A 24,515-nucleotide genomic window follows, 5' to 3' on the forward strand; every position below is an offset into this window, starting at 1 on the left:
ATGATACTTTTGATCCTTTAAGGGATTTTTAAACTTGGGCATGATTTTTAAAAGATTCATGAGGACTTAGAGGGCATTCTTGGATTGATTCGGATCAAAAAAGGTCATCAATCTGAGGGATTGGGTACCAATTCCAGAAAGTGATCTTGTTCAGTGCTTGATAATCAATACAGAGTCTCCAGGTCCTATATTTCTTTTGAACCAATACAATTGGGCACTGACGAGGTTATTGTTGGGTTGTGTTATATTCTTTTCGCTACTAGCCCACGTAGTTAACCGTGGGGTTAGAAGGAGGGCAGAGCCCCCTCTTTGTTGCGCTGATTACGTGGTGGGGGGGGGTCACAAAGGGTTTGAGGGGTGCAGGTAACCCCACTCTATGTTAGGTTGGGCGGACCTACCTATGATTTTGTGCATGATGTTCGCACATGGACGCGATGGTTTTCGGTCCATGGTATTGGATGCTTTGGCATGTATAAATATGTATTGTAACATTGAAAGGAATATAATGAAAATTCAAGTTGGTAGTCACAGTTTTGGGATCTAGGGGAAAATCTCTATGTATATGTGTTTTATGTGTTATGCTCTCGCATTTTTTATTTTCTGTGTTTTAGAATTTGTATGCAGGCAATTTCTGTACGGGGTTAAAACCTACATTTGTAATCATAGTTGTTTTGGCTTTAAGGGGAAGCCTTTGTTGCTAAGGAGTTTCGCTCGGGCCAGTGGTAGAACCTGTTCAATGGGAGATCTGCAGGATCAATTCTGGTGGTGAAATAAGATGGCGAGCAGTGGAAAGATAGAGATTGAGAAATTTAATGGTTAGAGGTTTGAGTTGTGGAAACTCAATATGGAGGATCTGTTGGTGGATAAAGATCAGTGGATCGTGGTAGATCTTGGTACTAAACCAACAGGAGTGTCCGATGAAGAATGGAAGAAGTTGGATCGGAAGGAAAAGAGCACAATATGATTGTGTGTCTCAGATTCACTATTGTTGAATGTATCAGGGGAAGCTACGGGGAAGGATTTGTGGGAAAATTTAGGGAATTTGTACCAATCTAAGCCTCTGGTGAATAAATTGTTCCTATAGAAAAATATGTTTAACCTGAGGATGAAAGATGGAGACTCAGTGACAGAACATCTAAATGCATTTAATACTGTGGTAAGTCAATTATTATCTATTGATATTAAAATTTCAGATGAAGATAAGTGCATCAGGTTTTTGTGTTATCTACCAGATTCATGGGATAGTTTGGTTATTGGAATAGGTACAATGCAACTGTCTTACAGTTTGATGAAATAATCTCATCCTTGCTAACAGAGGAGATGAGATAGAAAAATATGGAGAGCCAAAATAATGATGCCTTGTCTATACGAGGACGGTCCTAGAACAAAAAAAAAATAAGTCATCGAGTGGGAGATCTAAATCTAGAGGTAGATATAAATCTCCAAGAAAACCTGTAAAGGTGGTGTGCTGGAAATGTGGAAAGGAAGGGCACTACAAAAGGGATTGTAAATCTAAAGCTCCTGATAAAGGAAAGGGATCTGATGATGCTCCTTCTACAGAGGCAAAAACCACCTCAGATGAAGGTGGGGATGTGTACTTGGCTTCTTCAAGTACACATGTAGATCATGAGGCATGGCTAATTGACTCAGGTGCCTCCTTTCACTTCACTCCCCATAGAGAGTGGTTTTGTGAGTATGAGAAATATGATGGTAGTGATGTCTTCTTGGGGGTGACAGGAAGGCTAGAATCTTTGGTTGCAGAAAAGTAAAGTTGAATTTGCAAGGTGGAAGGGTTAGAACACTTCTGGTTGTTCTAAATATTGATACATTAGCTAGAAATATGATTTCTGTAAGCAAGCTGGATGATGCAGGTGTAAAAACAGTTTGCAATAAGGATACCCGCAAGATTGTTCGTGGGGCACTGGTATTGATGTGGGGAGTTTGAATTGGAACTTTGTACAAGCTACAAGGTAGCACTGTTGTTGATGGGTGCAATAGTTCCATGGTTCCTAAAAGTGGAGCAAAAAATCTAGTGGTCTCTGGAGAGAATACCATGTTGTGGCATCAAAGGCTTGGCATATTGGAGAGAAGGGCCTTCGAATACTTCATGGTAAAAGTATGGTAGAAGGTATGAGTAATAGCTCTCTGGATTTTGATTTCTGTGAAAATTGTGTATATGGGAAGCAGAATTGGGTGAGTTCCTCACTGGTGGTGAGAGGGTGAAACATATATTAGAGCTTGTGCACAGTGATGTGTTTGGTCCTTTGAAGGTTCCATCAGTGGGTAAGTTTGTGTACTATGTATCATTTATAGATGACTTCTCAAGGAATACATGGATATATTTCCTTAAGAAGAAATCTAAAGTCTTTGACAGGTTTAAAGAATTTAAGGCTCTGGTGGAAACCCAGACAAAGAAAAAGATAAAGATGTTGAGGACAGATAACGATGGAGATTTTTGCAGTAAGGAATTTGAATAATTTTGTAAGAAGTGTGGTATATCACGACAAAATACTACTCCATATACACCTCAACAAAATGGAGTTGCAGAAAGAATGAACAAGACATTGATGGAAAGGGCAAGAAGCATGCTCAGTGGTGCCAGGTTAGGATAGGAATTCTGGGTAGAGGCGGTGGAGACAACATGTTACCTGGTCAATATATCACCTTCATCAACATTGGAGGATAAGACTCCACAAGAGGTATTGACTGGTACGAAACCCTCTCTTTCACAACTGTGGGTATTTGGGTGTGATGCATATGTACATGTTCCAAAGGAGAAACGGACCAAGTTGGATAGTAAATCTGAAAAGTGCATATTTATTGGGTATAAGGATGGTTTAAAAGGTTATAAGATTTGGAACCCAGTAACGAGGAAGGTTGTGTACAACCGAGATGTGGTGTTCAGAGATGTGAAAGATTTTATTAAACATGAAGTCCAACCAAAGGAACCTGAGAAGATAGAGTTTGAGCTAAAGGAGGAAGAATCAAACTCTACAGTAGAGGATGAATCACATGATGAAGAGCCACAAACTCCAGGTGTGAGAATATCAGCTCGAGAAAGATGGCAACCAAAAAGGTATAGTCCATCTGCTTTTTGTTCAATTTTTTCTTTATCTATTACTGATGATGATCCCAGAACTGTGAAGGAAGTAGTAGATTCAGAGGATGGAAAACTCTTGAAAGTGGCCATGGTTGATGAAATGAAATCTTTGCACAAAAATGAGGCTTGGGATCTAGTGGAGTTTACGGCTGGAAGGAAACCCATTGGCAGCAAATGGGTGTTCAAGAAGAAGACAAATGTAGAAGGAAATGTGGAGAAATACAAAGCTGAGTTGGTAGCAAAAGGTTATTCCGAGGTGCCGAGAATTGATTTTGGTGATATTTTTTCTCCTATTGCCAAGGTAACTTCTATTAGATTACTTTTATCTGTTGCTGCTACTTTTGATTTTGAGGTAGAACAAATGGATTTGAAGAAAGCATTTCTTCACAGGAATCTAGAAGAGGAGATCTACATGAAGCAACCTGAAGGTTTTGTGGTGAAGGGTAAGAAAGAACTGGTATGCAAGTTAAATAAGTATTTGTATGGGTTAAAATAGTCACCAAGGATGTGGTATCAGAAATTTGATACATTTATACGGGGACTTGGCTTCACCAGAAGCAAAGCAGATCACTCTATGTATTTTAAATTAATTGGTGACCGTGTTATTTATCTGGTCTTGTATGTGGATGATATGTTGCTGTTTGGAAATGACAAAGAAATTATCCAGGATTTGAAGACCCATTTGTCCTACAAATTCGACATGAAAGATCTTGCTGCTGCAAACTATGAAAGATACCAAATGTAGGTTTTAACCCTGTACAGAAATTACCTACATACAAATTCTAAAACAAAAAAAATAAACAATGTGAGAGCATAATGCATAAAACACATATACACAAAGATTTCCCCTGGATCCCAAAACCAGGACTACCAGCTTGATTTTCATTATATTCATTTCATTGTTACAATACATATTTATACATGTTGAAGCATCTAATACCATGGACCGAAAACCATCGTGTCCAAAAACATGTGCGAAAATCATTCAAAAAATCATAGGTCGGTCCGCCCGACCTAACATAGGGTCCAAAAACAAAATTTTCTGGGGTGCTGCCCCAGACCCCATAAGGGGTTATGGGTACCCCTCAACCCCCTGTGACCCCTCCCCTGCCCCCCGCTACACAATCCGCACAACAAAGGGGGGGCTCCTCCCCCCTCTAACGCCCCAGTTAACTACGTGGGTTAGTCGCAAAAAAAATATAACACAACCCAACATAACATAGTACCTCATCTGTGAAGGGCTTCATGCTATAGGGAAGGCAACACTGCTAGCTAACATGGAGATATTTTCCTTGGTGAAGCCACCCGATGGTGTAAGACAACAGATGTGTTGTAGTTAGTAGGCCCAACTACTTCATGACCTTTGCTTGAATGAGGTTATTTTGGCTCCCTCTTTCGACAATGAACTAAAACGAATAACCCCTCACCCACATTTGTGAGTGGAAGAGGCATTCCCCCTCCTCTAGATCTCCAAGCTCATTCTTTTAGATCTTGGTTGTGTCCATGGTGGAACTAGGAATTGCTTCAATGGTCCACTTCCCATTTTCATTCCCCTTGTCATGCTTTGAATCAGAGTCAAAACATGCAGCTGAATCGGAAGCCTTCATCTCGAACACCAACGACAATTTGGCTCGACACTCACTTGTGTCATGAGTGGAGATATTATGGAACGCGCACATTTTTTAGTTTCCTTCTTTGTCTTTGTGGGGGTTTTCTTTACTTTCGGCTTCGACGGGTTGTCTTAGGTCACCCCATCTTGGATTTATCCTTTTCTCTATGATTTGCGAGTGCCTTTTTCTTGCTTTAGATTTGGAGATCCAAACTCTCGCTTCTTTTGTTTAAACTTTTCTTTAATATTTACAGCGTATCAGTGCATTGTACTAAGTGAGGAGATGTCTAGGAAATCCATCTCATCCTGAATTTACTTGTGTAGACAATCGTGATACTTGAGTACCAAATCCCGCTCAGAATCCATGATACCCAACTTCGTGCGAAGGGTATGGAAAGCATTTGTGAACTCTAATACATCTTGGTCCCTTCCTTACTATAGCGTGCTCCACCTTATGTATTTATCTCCATAGCTCCCGACACGGTAATATTGTTCCTTGATGACGTCGCAGAAATACTTCCAAGTGGGTGCAGTTAAAAATAGTGAGGATTCCCTCTCATCCTTTTGTTCACAGTAGGTTTCCCACTAGTCCTTGACATGTGGGGCGGATTTGAGAATTACAAAAGTAATCTTTCCCCGATTGGAAAAGTCATGAATTGAAAAATATCCAGGGTCTACATCTATTCTTGTCCTCAAATATGGGGTTATCAAATTTAACTTGTTCCTTAAAATGAGTGGTACCTACCGAGTGGCTGCTCAATGAATATGCATCATCTGTGGGTAGCCGTTGAAGGATCTGGGAAAAGTTATCCGTCATCGCATTCCTTTATCACTCAAGGGCTTCCTTGAACAATATTTTAAAAGGATCTCCTTCCCTATCGTCTTTATTTTCTTCCGCCATGGGACACTGTCAGGGTTCGTGAGGTTGGTCTTGCAAAGGTTCAACTAGTCTGAGCCCTAACTCCTTATACCCTAACCTCATCAGGGACATGCAAAGAAAAATAGAGAAAGATAAAATTGCTCTGATACCATTGATCAAAACTTAAACAAGAACGTAAAAAATTACCAATATAACCATAAATACAGAGATGTAATCAAAATAACACTTCATTATTGAAATATGCTTACAAACTAAATGGAAATGAATGAGCTCGAGAAATGGTAGCTTATCTCTGAGAAGAGATGTGGTGGCTACATGCCTCTGTACTATGTTACAATGAAGCTCAAGGGCCTATTTATTATTGAACAACAAAGAAAAACTCTAAACAACCAAAACCCTAACCCCAGAAGATGGAACACCAAGAGTTTGTGGACCCCGTTGGAGTTTTTTGTGCAGCCAACTTCCCCGGGTTGTAACTTAGTCATATTATCTCTATTTGGTGTGTATAATACCTTGTTGGAAAGTTCTCTATGAGTAATATAGGATTTGGAGCAGGCCCATTCCTACCATAGGACATGCCTACCGCAAACAATTTCCTACCATAGGCACACGCCTATTGTGGACTTCAAAAAAACATTATTTAGGGGGTCAAAACGGCTCCGGAAGTTTACAGTCTGACAAACTACTAAAAATAGTAAATATTCCAATAAACAAGGAAAGAGATGAAACAAATTGGGGGTATAGGTGGAATAGGTGGGTGGATACCAATAGCCATCTGGATCATTCCTCCCTCCTTAGGAATAAATGGTGCCCATTATGTGTAGATCCTCCATGAGGTGAGGAAATTTCTGTTGAACCTGGTACTTTGTGAACCACTTGCCCTAGTGAAGGATTTGACCTTCTTTGACAACTCAATATAGTTGGATTATGTGTTGGCGGGTATTCCTAATATGTGTGTCCATGATTTGATCAGTTGTGGTCTGGTCTATGCAATCTAGGTTTAGTTTTGTTGGTGTGTGTTGTTCTATGATGTCGGATGTGCCTAGAAATGGTGGAAAATATGATCGAAGGTAGCCTACATTGAACACTAGGTGTATACCAAGGAACAATGGAATGTTTAGCTCAAAGGAATTGTCCCCTAAAAACTTGGTGATGATGTATGGCCCATATCAAAGCGGGCGAAGCTTGCAGTGGGGTCTAGCGAGGTGCTCCTCCAAATGTATCCAAAATTTGTTTCCCACTTGGAACTTATACAACACTTGATGTTGATCATGATGATGCTTGTAACTCACATTGGCTCTGTCTAATATATCATGGATGTACTGTCGGATGTGTTGAATTTTCTTAGTGAATATATTAGCCCTGTTGACTTTCGACTGGATGTGACCGAAATCTGCCTGAGTAGTTGGAAATGGTATGGCCACATCAATGGGACATAATAGATGAAATTTGAGCCCCACCTTAAAGTACCTGTGAGTTGTTGAGCTATGGAGAGCTTTATTGTAGTTGTGTTGGACATAGGGGAGGCTTTCATGTAATTTGCATGGATTCTTTGAGTTGTACATGCATAAAATGTGTACGATCATCTTGCTGATGACCTATGTTTGGCCATCAGTTTGGGGGTGGAAAATTGTGGGCTTAGTAATTTTAGTACTGAGCATTGACCAGATACTTTACCAAAATGCACTTGAGAATATATTTTCCTAACTCGATATAATCAAATGTGAGATCCCAAAGTGTACCCACACTCACTCAATGAAGAGCTTAGTAGTGGAATCTATTGTGATACTCTTCTTGCAGGCTGCCATGATGGCCATATTAGATAATATTTCGACAACCACAAAACACAATTGTTGTTATGCTTAGTAGAAGGAAGGCCCGACATGTAATCCATGGAGATGGATTCCCAAGGTTGACTAGGAGTAAGGAGAGGAGTATATAGGCCTTGATTCTTGATGTTTGGTTTGGAAATGGTGTAGGTAGTGCATGATCTAATGTGCTTTCCAACATCCTTACTAAGGTTCAATCAATAAAAATAATTCTGCAGTATTGCCACTATTTTCTCTACTCTGAAATGTCCAACGACCCGACTGTAGTGCATCTCCCAAATCATCTTGGCGTGCTTTCTTGAAGGAAAAAAGATGTGTCCTAGGTGGCATAATAGTGCATCATGGAGGTGAAAATTTGGAACTTTCTTACCTTCTAGGAGTGTTTGATATGTGTTGCCAAATTCTGTATCACTCTTGTAAAGATGCGGCCACCCCAAAGTTTCGTGCACACAGGAGTCGAGCACAGTGATCAGCACCATGACAGGTGGTTGGTTGAGGTAGTATGCAACATTATTGGTGCTGCCCATATTGTACTTAATGTTCAAACAGAGTTGTTTCAATTATGTGGACCATTTATGATGGCGATCATTTTGAAAATTCCCTTGTTTTTGTATGAACTAGAGGGGTCAGTGGTATGTGTGGATGATCGTTTCCTTCCCCAGAATGTAATTTTTCCAATGACGACAGGCTTGCAAAATGGAATATATTTATTTTTCATAAGCGGGATACTTCCAGACTATGTCTGAAAGTGTCTCACTATGGTAAGTCATGGGATGCCCTTGCTGGGTAAAAACTGCACCAATAGCTTAGTCGGAGGAATCTGTCTCAATCTTAAATGGTAGTTGTAGATATGTGAATGTGAGAATTGGTGGAGAGAATAAGCTATGATTAAACTTGGAAAATGAATTTTGTTGGGTTTTGGACAAAAAAAACTTTTATTTCACTCCACCCTTGGTGACTTGATTTAAAGGCCAAGTGATACGAGAGAACCCCAACGCAAACCTACGGTAGAAATTGGCAAGACCCTTAAATTTGTGGAGATTTGTTAGAGTGGTCGGGGCTTCCGAATCCCGAATGACTTGTATCTTGGCTAGGTCCACATGAAAACTTTTCTCATCAATGATGTGCCCAAATATTGAACTTGGATCATGCCAAAAGTTCATTTCTCCAAAATGCCAAATAAGCCGTGTTGTCATAGGGTTTGAAGGACCTATTGGATATGGTGTAGGTGCTCTTCCCAACTATGGTTCAAAATCAAGATGTCATCTAAATACACTGCCACAAATGAATTGGTGAAGGGTCATAAGATATCGACCATCAATCTCATGAAGGTTGTGAATGCATTAGTCAACCTGAAAGGCATGACCAACCATTTGAAAAAGCCCTCCTTAGATTTGATGGAAATATTCCACACATCAGAGTGTTCAATATGCACCTGGTGATAATCAAACTTCAATTCAATCTTGCTGAATTATATGGCCTCCTTAAACTAGTCCAGAAAGTCATCAATCCCTGGGATTGGGTACCTATTCCTGACAGTGATCTTCTTAAGTGCCCGATAATCAATATAGAGTCTATAGGTCCCATCCTTCTTTTGTAAAAATACAATCAAGCTCCCAAAAGGTGATGAGCTTGGCCTGAGGTTCCCTTTTTGCAAAAACTCATGAATTTGCCTCTTGATCTCATCGTTCACCAAAATAGAGCATCGATAGACCAATCCATTGGGTAGCGGCGCACCCAGGGTCAGAGCGATGGAGTGCCTGACATAAGTGCCCGATAATCAATATAGAGTCTACAGGTCCCATCCTTCTTTTGTAACAATACAATCAAGCTCCCAAAAGGTGATGAGCTTGGCCTGAGGTTCCCTTTTTGCAAAAACTCATGAATCTGCCTCTTGATCTCATAGTTCACCAAAATAGAGCATCGATAGACCAATCCATTGGGTAGCGGCGCACCCAGGGTCAGAGCGATGGAGTGCCTGACCTCACAGTCAAGTGGTACCCCTATAGGTGAGGCTAAACTCCTCCACAACCTTGTCCATCTACTGTTGTTGTGTGGTAGAGCCCTATCAGGAATCACTGGCCACAACCTTATTCTTGCCTTGAGGGAGAATCATAATGAAAGTGAATCTCCTCATCTGGGAAATGATCTTAATGGATTTCTTTGTTGTGATCAAATTTATGGTGATAGGTGTAGCTACTTACAGTATCTTGTACAACTTATTTCCAAATTAATAATAATAGATCAAGGTATAGACTCATATACAACATGCCCCTTCCACAAGTATGTTTTTGCTAAAAATATGCCACAAGCTTCAAGAGGAGAAACATCACACAATACCTCATGTGTGAAGGGCTTGATGCTATAGGGAAGGCGACACTATTAGCTGACGCAGAGATATTTTCCTTGGTGAAGCCACCCAATGGCGTACGGATGCGAATGTTATGTAGTTAGTAGGACTAATCACTTCATGACCTCAATTGAAATGAGTTTATTTTGACCCCGTCATTGACAATGGACTACATCGGAGAACCCTTCACCCAGATCTATGAGTGGAATAGGAATTCCCCCTAATCTGGATCTTCAAGCTCATTCTTTTGGATCTTGATGGTGGCCATGGTGGCACTAGGCTCCATGTCAATGAATTGATTTCCTTTGTCTTTCACCTTGTCTACTTCTAACTCAAAGTCAGAATATGCATTTGATTTGGAAGTCTTCAGCTCAGCGACGAGTGAGTTCTTGGCTCGACACTCCCTTGTGTTGTGAGTGGACCTCTTATGGAAATCACACCATTTTACCATGTCCTTCTTTTTCTTCATGGTGTTTTTATTTAGATTTGAATTTGGCAAGTTGTCTTGGGTCGCTTGACGTTGACTTTGTCCTTTGCTTTATGATTTGGGGGCATCATTGCCTTGCCTTGGATTCACATATCCAAAGTCTCCCTTCTTTTTTTTAAACATATGCTCAATCTCGACAACATATTAGTACGTCATGTCGAGTGAGGAGATGTCCAAGAAATCCATCTCATCCTGGATGTACTTTTGTAGATAGTCATGGTATTTGAGTACCAAATTCCGCTCAGAATCGTTGATACCCAGATTTATGTGAAGGGTATGGAAAAAATTTGTGAACTCTGGCATATCTTGGTCTTTTCCCTACCGTAGCATGGTCCACTTTATGTATTTATCTTCATAGCCCCCAACAGGGTAATATTGTTACTCGATGGAATCTTGGAAAGAATTCCAATTGGGTGTGGCTGAAAATAGTGAGGATTTCCTCTTGTCATTTTGTTCACAATAGGTTTCGCACCAGTGGCTGACGCATGGGGCAACTTTGAAAAGTTGAAAAGTAATATTTTCTCAATTGGAAAATTCATGAAATAAAAAATATCCTTCACACAAATTTAGCCATTTATCTACAACGTTTGCATCTATCTCACCCTCAAATACGGGGATATCAAAGTTAACTTGTACCTTAAAAGGAGTGGCAACTCTAAAGTGGTTGTTGGATGAATATGCGTCACCTATGTGTAGTTGTCGAAGAATCTGGGAAAATTTATCCATCATCGCATTCCTTTGTTGCTCAAGGAATTCCTCGAGCAATATTTTGAAAGGATATCCTATACCCTCATCTTTCTTTTCTTCCACCATGGAAGGTTATGGGGTTTGCAATGTCGGTCTTGCAAAAGTTCAACCAGTTCGAGCCCTAACTCCTTATACCCCGACCTTGTTGGGGACATGCAAAGAAAAACAGAGAAAGAAAATACCACTCTCATACCACGGATCTGAACTTAAACATGAGTGCAAAAAATTACAGATATAACCATAAATGCAGAGATGCAGCTAAAATAACACTTCGTTTCATTAATATCGAAATATTGAAATATGCTTACAAATAAAATGGAAATAAACTAGCTCAAACGATGATATCTTATCTCTTAGAAGATACGTAGCATCTACATGCCTCTAAACTATGTTACAATGAGGTTCAAGGGCCTATTTATTATTGAGCAACTAGGGAAAACCCTAACCCCAATAGATGGAACAACAAGTGTTTGTGGCCCTGTTGGGGTTAGTTGGGTAGCCAACTTCCTGGGGTTGTAACTTGGTCATATTATCTCCAATTGGAGTGTACAATACCTTATTGGAAAGGTCTCTTTGAGTACTATAGGATTTGTGGCAAGCCTACTGCAGACCTCAAAAAAACATTATTTAAGGGGTCAAATCTGCTCCGAAATTTCAGGACCTGAAAAAATCCTAAAAATAGTATATGCTACAATAAACAACGAAACAAATGAAACGAGTTGGAGGTCTACGTGGAATAGGTGGGTGGCCACCAATATCCCACTAGATCATATTTTTCCATTCCAATTAATCCACTACAATCCCTCAATAAAATTACGTGCCAACAGTCTCATATGCATCCTTATGGTTGTTTTGAAAGCAGAGCTAATAGTTATCATCTTTCCTTCTAGCACAACTGTAATGGTGATCCTGTAGTTTCCTCCTACTTGTTTCTCCTTTCTTTATCCACTCCAATTATTTAGTAACATGAAGTCTTAGTTGTGGTTTTCCCACCCATGTGTTTCTATTAGCTTATCTTCAAGCTTCTATTAAAATATCAAGGATGCCCCTTCACTTTTCTCCTATTTGATTCCCTTTCCACACTAGTATCCCTTGCAATGGAAGACCGATGGAATTCTTGTATGATTATCTCTTAATCATAGTTGTACATCATTGTGTTTAATAAACACAATTTAATTATAATTTCCATCTATTTATACTTCTCACAACATTCTAATTCAATTATGATGTAACTTATATATATATATATATATATATATATATATAGAGAGAGAGAGAGAGAGAGAGAGAGAGAGAGAGAGAGAGAGAGAGAGAGAGAGAGAGAGAGAGAGAGAGAGTTAATTCGCTTATGTATAATAGTATTTATGGGTTATATGACTGAGTGTTTTTAGAAAAAAAATCATTATTCATTACACACTTATCTAATTTAGAACAAGATTTACAAAAAATTAATTTAATTTTCAATAAATAGTAAGTGGAAGGTAGAGATTTAACTCCTATAGAATATCTATGGAATATTTTTAGTGATGGCCACTATAGGGCGTTGATATTTATCTCAAAGGTAGTTATGCTTCTTTTTATTTTTCAATTTAATTAAAAAAAATCTCATGCCCACATGTGTCACATACTATTTTTTTAGTGTAACCTGTTATACATTTAACTCATATATTAATTCTTTCTATAATTAACAATAATAATAATAAAATTAAAATAAAGTTATAATTTTGTCATTTTTATGTTATTTCAAAAATTTGATAAATATCTTGACTTCTATGGATCTTTATTAGCCGTTTAATTTATATAGCTGAAATAATTACTAAATCAATTTTTACAACTTACATTACTATACCTATACCTAATTATATAAAAAATAAATAAATAAATAAATTACCTTCTCATTGAAATGAGACCATATCAATAATGTAAACTTATTATTTAACGCTAAAACAGATTAGGGAGGAATCTAATTTGAATGATATAGTTAATTATTAACTTTTTCTTTCTTCTAAATCTATGAAAAAAAGTTTGGCTAATTAGTATGAATTTGAATGTCTGAATATATGACTAAAGTTATTGTAGAATTTAATTATAATTAGAATTTTTCTTTAAACTACATAAAATGAAAATAACTCAATTATATTAACTATAAAATATAAAATTCAAAATTCAAATCACTGTAAATTAAACCTAACTCTTTATATATATATATATATATATATATATATATATATATTAAATTTGTTAATATAAAATTATTTAAATAATAAAATTACAAATTAATTAAAAAAAATTATCAATCCATTTTAAATTAAATATTATAGGAAGAGAGAAAACTTATCTACTTCCAACATAGTGGGAACAGAATACCTCAAATAAGAGCATCTCTTATTCTTACTATTATTTTACTAAAAAAAAGATTGGTGATAATTTTATGAAATGTACTTATTTTTTTCTTTTCACAATACATTATAATTCCATCTTATGATAAACTATTAAATTCCATATTTATCTTTCTAAACACACGCTGAAGAAAGAGATGGTTGAAAAAACTTCTCAAACTTCTATTGTCTTTTTAGATAAAATTTAGAAACTGATTATAATATTTCAATTCATGTTTTATTTCACTTCGATGTTTTTATTTACTTGCACCAATACTGTCATGAATTTTACATAATTATATCATTTCTCTCAGATTGTAATCAGTTCTCCCAAATTCTACAATTTAAGAAAAATTTAAATAACAACATTTGAATGGCTAGAAAAATAATTAAATCCATTAGAGGTCTTTTAATATAACTAAATGAAAAAACTACAATAAAACATTTTAAATGGATAAAAACACAATTCAAAATCATTTATTCCTATTAAAATGAGAAAGCAACAAACGTAGTCGTGATCATACTAACGAATAACTCATTCCTAAAATATATAGCCTACCTTAAACGACATATGTCAATGGTCAAATGATATATTTTTTTTGCTAAGTCTAATTTATTATTCACAGTAAAAAAGTAAAACTACAACAAACTGAGCATGGTGAACCAACTAGCCTGAGAGTCAGGCTATTTGAGTCAGACATTGTCCAAAACTGAGAAATTGGACGAAATTTCCCACGCAAGGGATCCAAAATAACACAAACAACATACACAACAGAAACAACATACAAACACAATTGAAACTGGAAATTGTTCTCGACACAGTAACAGAGACAGACTTTGACACCTTGAGCCACAAAACTTTATAACTGGGCTGCAAAAACCAGTTGAGCAGCTACAACACTGGATTACTCATCAAGTGACTCCTCCACGATCCTGCACCAACCCCCTGCATTCAGGTCCTGAGCTTGGGCCGCTACATTATCATGCGTTTCTGGAGGAGCAGGAGCCATAGGATTAACATTGACAGTGCTGGCCGGTGGAACCATCATGAGTTGCATATCAACAGTTGGCTTTGGAGTATTGGGGTCACCCACATCTTGTTCATCCTCTGTGAGTGGCATTGGGGCAATGGCATCGCCCTCATCTTGTGCTTCCTCTAGAAAGAGGACAGAGACATGAGCCGTGATCCGAGGGCGATTAAGAGAGCAATTGAAAGTAAAAATAGCAGAGCCAAAGGAGGGCGAATTCGAAGAGCCTGGAGAGCTTGGGTCGAGGAATTGACTGGGCCTCAGAATGCCCTCATTTCCACATCGAGGTCGAGGATCCTGACTCATGGCGACAGACCCCGAGGATGGGTGAGAAGGGTTGCCCCGTCCTGAGCCTCTACGGCTGAGCATTCTCTGGCGGGGCCTCGGCATTGCAGAGGGAATACCACGAACAGTGGAGGGAATGCCACGAACAACAGACGGAATGCCACAGACAGCAGAGGGAATACCACTAACAGCAGAGGGAGTGCCACAAACAGCAGAGGGAATACCACTAACAGCAGAGGGAATTCCACGAACAACAGAGGGAATACCATGCTCAGATAGCGCACTGGTTTGCGTTTGTGTGGCCACCACCTCAGGTGCGGGCTGCTGAAAAGAACCAGAGCTTGACCCCCATGAAACCCAAGCACCTGCAGAACCTGTAACCATCCAAAATAGCATGAAACACAACAACATATAGCCATGGATGAGGCCAGCTAATAAACAATTCCCACCTCCTCGATACTCTCCTGCCATAACTATGGCATTCATGTGAGCCGAAGACTGATATCCAACTTCGCATGCGAATCGGGACGGCATTTTAATGCTTGTTTCAGACATTCCTTTGTCGTTAATGACACCCACCTGCAGGCGCTTCTCCTCCCACATGGCCTTTTGTCCGATGATCCTGGCTGGCAGGTGGCTTCGCCGCTTCGCCCACCCCAGTCCCATCACACTAATTGTAGTTCGAATCACCCACATCCGGGGTCAAATGATATAATTATGTACATGTACCATATATATTAATCTAGATATGTACTCGTGTATTTTTTAGAGCTAATTTATATGTAATGAAGTGTTTTTTTTGTTATTTATTTAGGTTAAATAAATATTATTTTTCTATTTACATTTTACTTTAATTATTTTAAGGTGTGGTTAAGGTTTTTGAGTCAATTTTATCTAAAGGTTTATCATAAGTGGAAATGAGTCAAATTCTTATACCTACATTTATTTTTTATTTTTTCATTTTAATATAAAGTTTATAAGATAGTTTTATTTTATTTCTGTAAAATATAATAATAATAGTCTAATTTTTTAGATTAAAACTAAGATAAACACTAAATTGATTTATAAAACTTCTTTTTTGTAATATATTTTTATTGATTTTTATTCATAACAAAAGTTATTACATTGGGTACGTATAAATAACAATAGACCAAAAATGACAATCTCGGAGTTCATTCCTCCGACCAAGTATGACATGACTAATCACATTTTACTTATGTGAACTTATGCGAAAAAATCAAACATCACAAATGTTCAAAGTTTTTTCTTTCTTCCCTTTACTCCTATGGGCATCTACCCATCTTACATATTTTTTTAGCTATAATTGAGGATCTTATCATATCCTCATTTTTAAGAAAATGCTCAATCGATACCGCCTCCTCAAAGTGTTAGGTGTCCATATCACTATTGAAGAATCGATTCATGAGATCATTTCTACCTAATAATTGTAGCCACAACTAATGCAAATGAACTTTTTATATTTATACCTAAAAGATTCTTATCCATTCACAGTATAGAGATATCAACCCTTGAATGCATATGATCTTTCAAAACTTAAAAACCCAAAAATAATTGTTACTACTCAAAAATATCCTTATTAATTATCCTTATTATCTTTCTTATTCTTTCAATCTTTTATGAAACTCCCCGTGACCAAAAAAAACACTTCTATCTAAAATTTAAAAAATACATATTCAAAATAAATAAAAATAAATATCAATCATATATTAAAACATGTGTGTACTAATAGACTTTTTAGTTTCGTTTTAATTCCGAAGTGAAAAAATAAATTTTAATATATTTAAAACTTTATATAAACCGTTAATGTCTTTAAGGTTTATTTATTATAATTTATATTCCATAAATTTATAAATATATTAATTTAGAAAACGAAAAACATTCCAGTGTTAAAATATTAATTTATTATATAAGTTTGTTTTTTTGCGAGTTTTAAGGAAATTTTGTAATAAATTATTATTTTATATGAAACTAAATTAATTAATGTTAAATTTTAATTTTAATATGTGTGTTTGTGGCTTTTGTTTTTTGTTTTTTTTTTCTAAAGGTGGAAAAACTTATCAAACTCAGTTGTCAAACCAACAGTGAGGACAACAATCTCTGGCTGCTATCTACGGATGTCAGTTGATGCATCATTGTTATCAAGGAAAACCACACCACCTAGAATAACCTGCAGTGGTTTGTAAGGGAGCAGGCTTTCACTCCTACCAGATGCCTCTAGGTCTTGAGTCGTTAACCTCTTTCCTTACGTCATAGGAAGAAGAGCTCTTAGCCAAGCAGAAGCAGTTTTAGGACATACTCCAGGCTCGTTTAATACATGTGTTATGTATTTGTGAGTTTTTAAAAAACTTTGTAGTAAATTATTATTTTTATATGGAAATAAATTAATTTATCTAATATTAATTATTATTTTTAATATTTATTTTAAAAAATATATTTTTGAATATTTTAATTTTAGAATATTTAATTTTAAAATATATATTTTAATATACAGTAAACTATATATTTTTTAATTTACTAAATTTGAAAACAAAAATCATATAATTATTTTTAAAATTCAATTTCCCTATAATATAGTTTCATATTATCATCTCCCTACATTATCATCTTCATCTCCCTACATTATCATCTTCGTGAGTTGCTTAGATGCCTAATCGATTCTGATTAATTTGGGTGAAATGAGCATGTTTGTTTAATATTAAATACATTATTCTTATATACATAATGATTTTTATTTTTGATATATAAAATTTGTAATATATTTTTCCTAGCTCATTTTAGTTTATTTTATTTTACTCAACTTTAAATTTAACTATTGACAAAGTTTTAGTAGTTAACATTTTATCGTTAATCATCGTCGTTGGGCTGACTACTCGGTTAGAGTGAGTGTCGTTTAGGGGCAATTTAAGCCATCCAACACGGCATCAATTGATATAGAATATGGTAAGTACATTATGCTAGGTGGTTTGTCGGTGAATGTTTCAAAGATTGTTTAAGTTTTTAGTTTTTGATATTGGATGTGGTGAGTAGAATCGCTTTTTGGGAGATCAAAAGTTGTAATTGAGAAGGTTGTGCTTTCTCAGTTAGCTTGGAGGGATCCTCTGCAGAGCTAACTGGGGGTTTATAGTTTGCTACAGACTAAGAAACGAGGAAGGTGTCATAACCATGCGTTGTTCAAGTGTTTATTTGGGATTTTGGGTCAGTTTCTACATGGGGGTGTAGTGTAGCATTTCTGTAACTTCACTAGTCTTAGTTGATAGGCATCTAGTCCTGTGGTCACATCCCAATATCATATAGATAACTGTGGAGGTAATTCTATCTTCTTGGGATTTGTTTGGGTTTCATGTTACTGTTTCTTTTTTGTGGTGTTGGAAGCAAAATGTACAATGTGTTTTGATGTTATGGCCCATGGGTGGGTGGTGAAGATGTAAGAGCATCTTATGGTTAGTTGAGAGAAGCTAGAGTGGTTAGTGTATCAACCCTTCAACCTAGCGCGGTCAAATTTCAGAGGCTCAGTCAAATCTCGATGTTACATATGTATAGTGGGTGTCTAAAACAATAGTGGGTCGCAATGAACCAAGTAGTTATTGGCCCCTGCCTTCGAGGTTTTTGTGGCCTTGGTGTGTCTACACCTCTATCTGAACAATTTTGTGAATTCTTCATGTATTGGGGATTTTGGGCTTGCCTTGGAACTTGGGTTGACTTTGGGCTTGTGCAAGGGTCGAGGCCTAGAAATTTTAGTGTCTTTTTGCAAAGGGTGGTTAGCAGGTGTTATAGACCATTTTGCGACATCTAGTCAATAGGCCTTCTACTGGATCAATCAAAACCCTTTAATCTCCTTGAATCAGTGATTTTAAAGACTGAAGCTCCTTGGCTTCCTACTGGACAACGTTGGCAACCAGGTTGCTCCACTATGCACCTGCGTTGGTTCTAGAAATTTGGTAAAAGGAGAGAGAATCCCAAAGCCTCTTCTTTGGTAAGATTCTAGGGTATGTTGTAACCATTTACCTAAGATAAAAATATCGAATCCTATCCTAACACACCTTGGAGTTTTCATCCCTTATCCTTTGATCCTATCCTCCTATCAAGAGTGGATCTAAAGCTCTATATTAGTAATTGGATAAGAACTCCCAACTTACCCTCCTTTTCTATATATTTGTGGCCATCCACAAGCTAGGGGTTGGCTTTTGGAGAGTGATTCTACCGTTATACTACTGATGTGAGAAATATCTTCCCATGAATTAGGGTGATTAGAGCTTCACTTTGTGGCAAGGAAAGGACAAGTCAATTGGGAGGAGCTCTTCTATAGGATCAACACCTATTTTTGATTCTAACTCACTCAATTCCTATTAATTCAAAGAGTTCTTGGTTTTTCTATATATTATGTTATGGTTTCATATATTTCAATACCATGTTGATCTATTGAAAAAAGTGATTAGATAATGGTACATAGATTCCATGGAATATAGTTGGCTTGTATTATCTGACTGTGCAGGTTATAAAAATATCATTTGAAGTTAGGATTGAAGGAATCAAGCCAAGGAAGGAGCGAAGCATACGATAGATTCCAGGTAGGATTCATCCCATTATCTACTTACTTTAAGGAAAACATTAGTGTTTTGTCTTTCTGTTGTTCTAGTTCAGTCCACCAGGCCTAAGGAAGATACTTTTGTCTGTAGTGATATATTCTGCATAACAGCTGACGTGGAAATTTCCCTAATGTGAGGTCTTGGCAGAGGTTTCATCAAGTCCAGTAGCTAAGATGATACTCTAGAGTAGGCATGCTTGTCAAGGTGGTGGTCTTAGTGGTTAGCAAGGAGCTCAGGCTGATAGGGTAGGGGCAATGAATGAGGAAGAGATGGGAGGTATGTAAATGGAAGGTGTGGTAGTGCAAGGTCAAGCCCCATCTCAAGGTTGCATAATCCAACGACCCTCCCTCGGTACAATTTGTTGATCAACTACGAGATTTCCATGCCAATGTAGAAATCCTCCATGGAAACACATATGAAGATTGGAATGAGATTATGGCATATATGAATATGTGTCGTATAGACATAATGAATTTCTAGAGAAGTTGGCTTCAATGAGACATAGTCAGCGCTGCACTAATGAGAGAATGCATGAAATTGAGGTGCATTTGGCTCACATTGACTTTGATGTCCATGAAGGTCACAGTCCTCTAGCAGTTTCAGGTGGTCAAGCTTTACATCCCCCTCCTTGATATGAAAATTATTGGTTGCCTTATACTTTTGTATATATTTTGGAATATCCTCTCATTATATAATGATCCTTTTTTTAGCGACAAAGATTTCTTTTATATTGTTAATGTTGTGTTTTTTAATTAAATCAGTCTTAACTTTCAAAGAAGGGATATAGTTTCATAATTTTATAATTAGTATTTGAAATAGGAGTTAGTCGAATAAAGCTACAATTTTTTCCAAATTCTCATTGGAATCCAGTGAACTTCCAAAATCCTCAAAAGTAAAAGTTATAACCTGCATTCCCAAAAAAAAAAAAACAACTAAATTTTATCAAAATCATGTAAAAAAAATTAATCAAACTTAATGAATCAATCTAATTTTGATAAGCATGAAAATATTTTTCGTGATACTTAATATTCCAGGTATTTTTACTATATAAAGTAATTGCTATTTTTATATACTTAATATTCCACCTATTTTTACTCTATAAAGTAATTGCTATTTTCATATATAAATCTTGCAAGGGGTTTTTGTAATAGATCTACTTTAGGTTGGTTTTCTATTTATTTAATAAAAAAAATATAATATCTAAAGTTATTTTGTTATTTCAGAACTGAAATATTGACATATTTTTATCATCTACTTTAGTTTGGTTTTCTATTTATTTAATTAAAAAAAATATATCTACAATTATATATATATGAGAGGTTGATTCTAATTGAGAAAGCCTAATCTAAATTTATGTGTTCAATTTATATTTATTTGTTTATTTTTAGGTAAATGAATCATCATCTTTATGGCCTTTCTTTGGAATATGCCGTTGACATAATTTCAACATGTATCACGCATCCATTATGCATGATTAATTTCGGCATCATCATGCATATATGAATAAAATATAAGGTAAATTCGATATACAGAACGAAATTGAGATTGTCATTTCTCTGTTATTTGCACTGGTACCCTTCATCTGTAGCGGCGAATTCATCCACTAAGAGGATTCGAGATGGTGCGCGCAAGAAAAGAAATGGTGGTGTACTGCTTCGACACTTTGGTGGCCCATTACACGGGCGAGCTCGTGCCGGCTCCTACCTTTGACAAGGGCCAACATTCATTATTCGTCGCATGGAAAAGGGTTATTGGTGGGGAGCTTACTCTCAGAGGATGGACTGGTTCATTGGAAGCCACGTGTATTTCTAAGGGGTTGAAAGACTACACGCTTAGAAGTGCTCTACTTGATGGCCGCTTCCCAGCTATAGAAGGTGCAGAAATTCCAAACCTGGAATGCACAGTCTCTATTCTGACAGATTACGAGGATGCAGCCAATTATTTGGACTGGGAAATTGGAAAGCATGGCATCATTATTGAGTTTACTGACTCGGATAGTAGAAGACGCGTTGGAACTTACTTGCCGGAAGTAGCTGCAGAACAAGGTTGGACGAAAACGGAGACAATTGACTCACTGATGCGCCAATCAGGGTATATGGGAAACATAACTGAGTCTCTTCCGGAAGGAGTCCGCATTATTCGCTACCAAACCAGCGTTTACAGCATGCATTACACTGATTATGTTACGTTTGCAATGAAAACCAAAGGTACTATGATACTATCCCTGTTAATGGAACGAGGACATTTTATTAATGTGAAGGCTTCTGTGTGAAGTTGAAATAAACTCACAAGGATTTGAATCGGAATGGAAGGATGTGTCACTGATTTATTTTCTTATTATACCTGCCCACGGCATGGTATATAGCGATAGATGCCATTAGCATTAGTTTGAACAAAAACATAAAGCTTAATATAAAGTTTTTTCGATTTATATCATGTTGAAAAGCCTATCCAATATTCACAATCCCATTCATATAATGCAGAGTTTCATTACCCGTGATTTTTATTTTTTGCCATAAACTTAGGAAACAGATCAAAACATATATGAAAAATTCGACCCTAACACCGATTGATGCTAATTTTAAAGCCAGCATTAAAATATAACCATGTTAACAACTTTCCCCATATGTTTGATATGTTTTTAGACATGTATTTGGTATGCTTTGCCACATGATGGTGCGCTTCCATGTGCCTCTGCATGTGTATGTGACTATCGGCACGTTGGTGGGCTTCCATGTGCCCTGCATGTGTATGTGACTTGGGCATGTGGCGGTTGTCATGTTTTATGGCCAACATCCCGAGTATGGTAAGGGGAGTAGATGCAGTTTCTTGCAGAAGAACAATGAAAGACAATGAATTTGAAGGCCAAAGGACATATATCATCTAGGGCGCTTCTGCTGTAGAAAGAAGCCCTGGGGTTTTCCACAAAACTCAGATGTGATTTACTTTTCCACAAAACTCAGATGTGATTCAAGTAAATGACATTTCAAATTTTGTAAATTCAGATGTGGTTCAAGTAAGTGACATCTCAAATCTTGTAAATTCAGATGTGGTTCGAGTAAGTGACATCTCAAATCTTGTAAATTCGCCCATGGAAGAGAAGAAGTGAGGCAGCTGCTTAAGTGGGAAGTTTCGGATGAATTTCTATGGCATAGGAAGTCCTTATTAGATCATTGGCCTGAGAGCTCCGCAGCCCAAGGCTATGAGGCAGCGTTAGTGTACTGGTGTAGAGAGGATCTTTAGGATGACATTGAAGAGGATTTGTTCAAGCTGTGAAGGAACCAGGAATCGGAAAACGGTGTTGGGAATTTCTGATCATTCCAAACAAAACTGAAAACAGAACAATACTCTGTTTTAACACAACGGAAATAAAAATCGTTTGCGGAATACGGTGTAACAGCAACGCAGTTTCGTTAGTTGTTGTTTGCAGTGTATCAGCAGCGGTGTTTCAGCAATGCTGAAACTCGTGTATCAGCAACACTCTATTTTGACGTCAAGACTATTTTCTGGTTACGGTGTAACATCAACGCGCAAATATTTTGGTTACGGTGTAACAACAACATGCAAATAAAACTTATATTTATAAACAGTAAACCAACTGATATAAAAACATCTTCCTCTTAATAGAGGGATTCACCAATGACTATGCTGAAAAGCATCTTCCGCTTGACAGAGGGATTCACGAGTCTATGCTGAAAAGCATCTTCCTCTTGACAGAGGGATTCACTAGTCTATGCTAAAAAACATCTTCCTCTTGACAGAGGGATTCACCAGTCTATGCTGAAAAGCATCTTCCTCTTGACAGAGGGATTCACCAGTCTATGCTGAAAAGCATCTTCCTCTTGACAGAGGGATTACAACAGGAACGCTTCAGTTCCACAAACCAATTTCTGCTATCTCAGAAAATTACAGTTTCAGCACTGCTGTGCGTTACAAAAAGACTCTCTATCATTCTTCTAACATGAAATAGAACTGTTGTTCATTACATTTATATGTTAAAACATATTTGTCTTTAAACAATAAAATAATACAAATATCTTCTAAAGCTTATCTGCGTATTGAATGCAGCAAGCGGTGATGCCTTTTGAAGAAATGAAGTCGGCTGTTGCAGGGGAATTTAATGCTGAAAATTTAATGCACATTAATGTGGAAAATATCAAGCACGACTTTGAGGCATCCAACAGTCTGGAATATCTATAGCAAATCAGATTTATGTCCAGCTGTTTATGTTGCAGTTGGAATTAAATTCCAACAGTCCCCCTTAATTTCAACTGCTAGGTTTTTCTGCATACCCAGACATTTCCTGAAATGATCAAAACTTTTCTTTCCCAATGGTTTTGTCAAGATGTCAGCGAACTGATTCTCTGTTCTGCAGTGCTGCAAAAAAGTCTCACCATTGTTAACCAATTCACGTATGAAGTGAAATTTGGTGTCTATGTGCTTTTTCCTTTTATGAAAAAGTTTTTAGACAATGTTATTGTTGAGCTATTGTCGTAGTAAATGGTTGTGCCATTTTCTTGTTCATGACACAAATCTCTGAGAACTCTTCTCAGCCACATTTCTTGGCATGCTGCTGCTGTTGCTGCCATATACTCTGCCTCTGTTGTTGACAAAGACACAACTGGTTGCTTCTTGGAAGCCCATGAGATGGCTCCCGAACCCATATGAAACACATACCCCAATGTGATTTTCCTATCATCAACACTTCCAGCCCAATCACTGTGAGTGTAACCTGTCAACATGAAACTTTCAGAAAAGGAGTATAAAATACCAAACCCCTTCATTCCATTTACATACCTTAGAATCCTCTTGGCTGCCTGCCAATGAGTCGATTTCGGTCTTTCCAGAAATCTGGAGATTAAACTCACATCATGCATAATGTCCGGCCTAGTTGCAGTCAAGTACATAAGGCTGCCAACTATGCTCTTGTACAATTTTGGATCAAAATCCTTGCTGCTGTCTTCTTTGGTCAATTTCAACCATATTACAGTTGGAGTCACAGCTGCCTTGCTATTCTGCATGTTAAATCTCTTCAACACTGCTTCTACATATTTAACTTGAGAAATGAAAACACCATTTTCACTTTGGTCTACTTCAATTCCAAGAAAATATCTTAAGAAGCCCAAGCCAGTCATTTCAAATTCACTTTTCATGACTACTTTAAAATCAACAATGAGAGAAACATCATTGCTAGTAAAAATCAAATCATCTACAT

General features: G+C 37.1%; 1 pseudogene; it reads left to right on the forward strand.

Moving 5' to 3' along the window:
* Window positions 1-20,918: 20,918 nt before the first annotated feature.
* On the forward strand, window positions 20,919-21,572 carry LOC149213070 (uncharacterized protein At2g38710 pseudogene; annotated as a pseudogene).
* The last annotated feature ends 2,943 nt before the right edge of the window (window positions 21,573-24,515 follow it).

Source organism: Pinus tabuliformis, chromosome 1_1 (assembly GCF_031772625.1).
Source record: "Pinus tabuliformis cultivar Carrire ecotype Pingquan chromosome 1_1, CPIR1, whole genome shotgun sequence".
NCBI lineage: Eukaryota > Viridiplantae > Streptophyta > Pinopsida > Pinales > Pinaceae > Pinus > Pinus tabuliformis.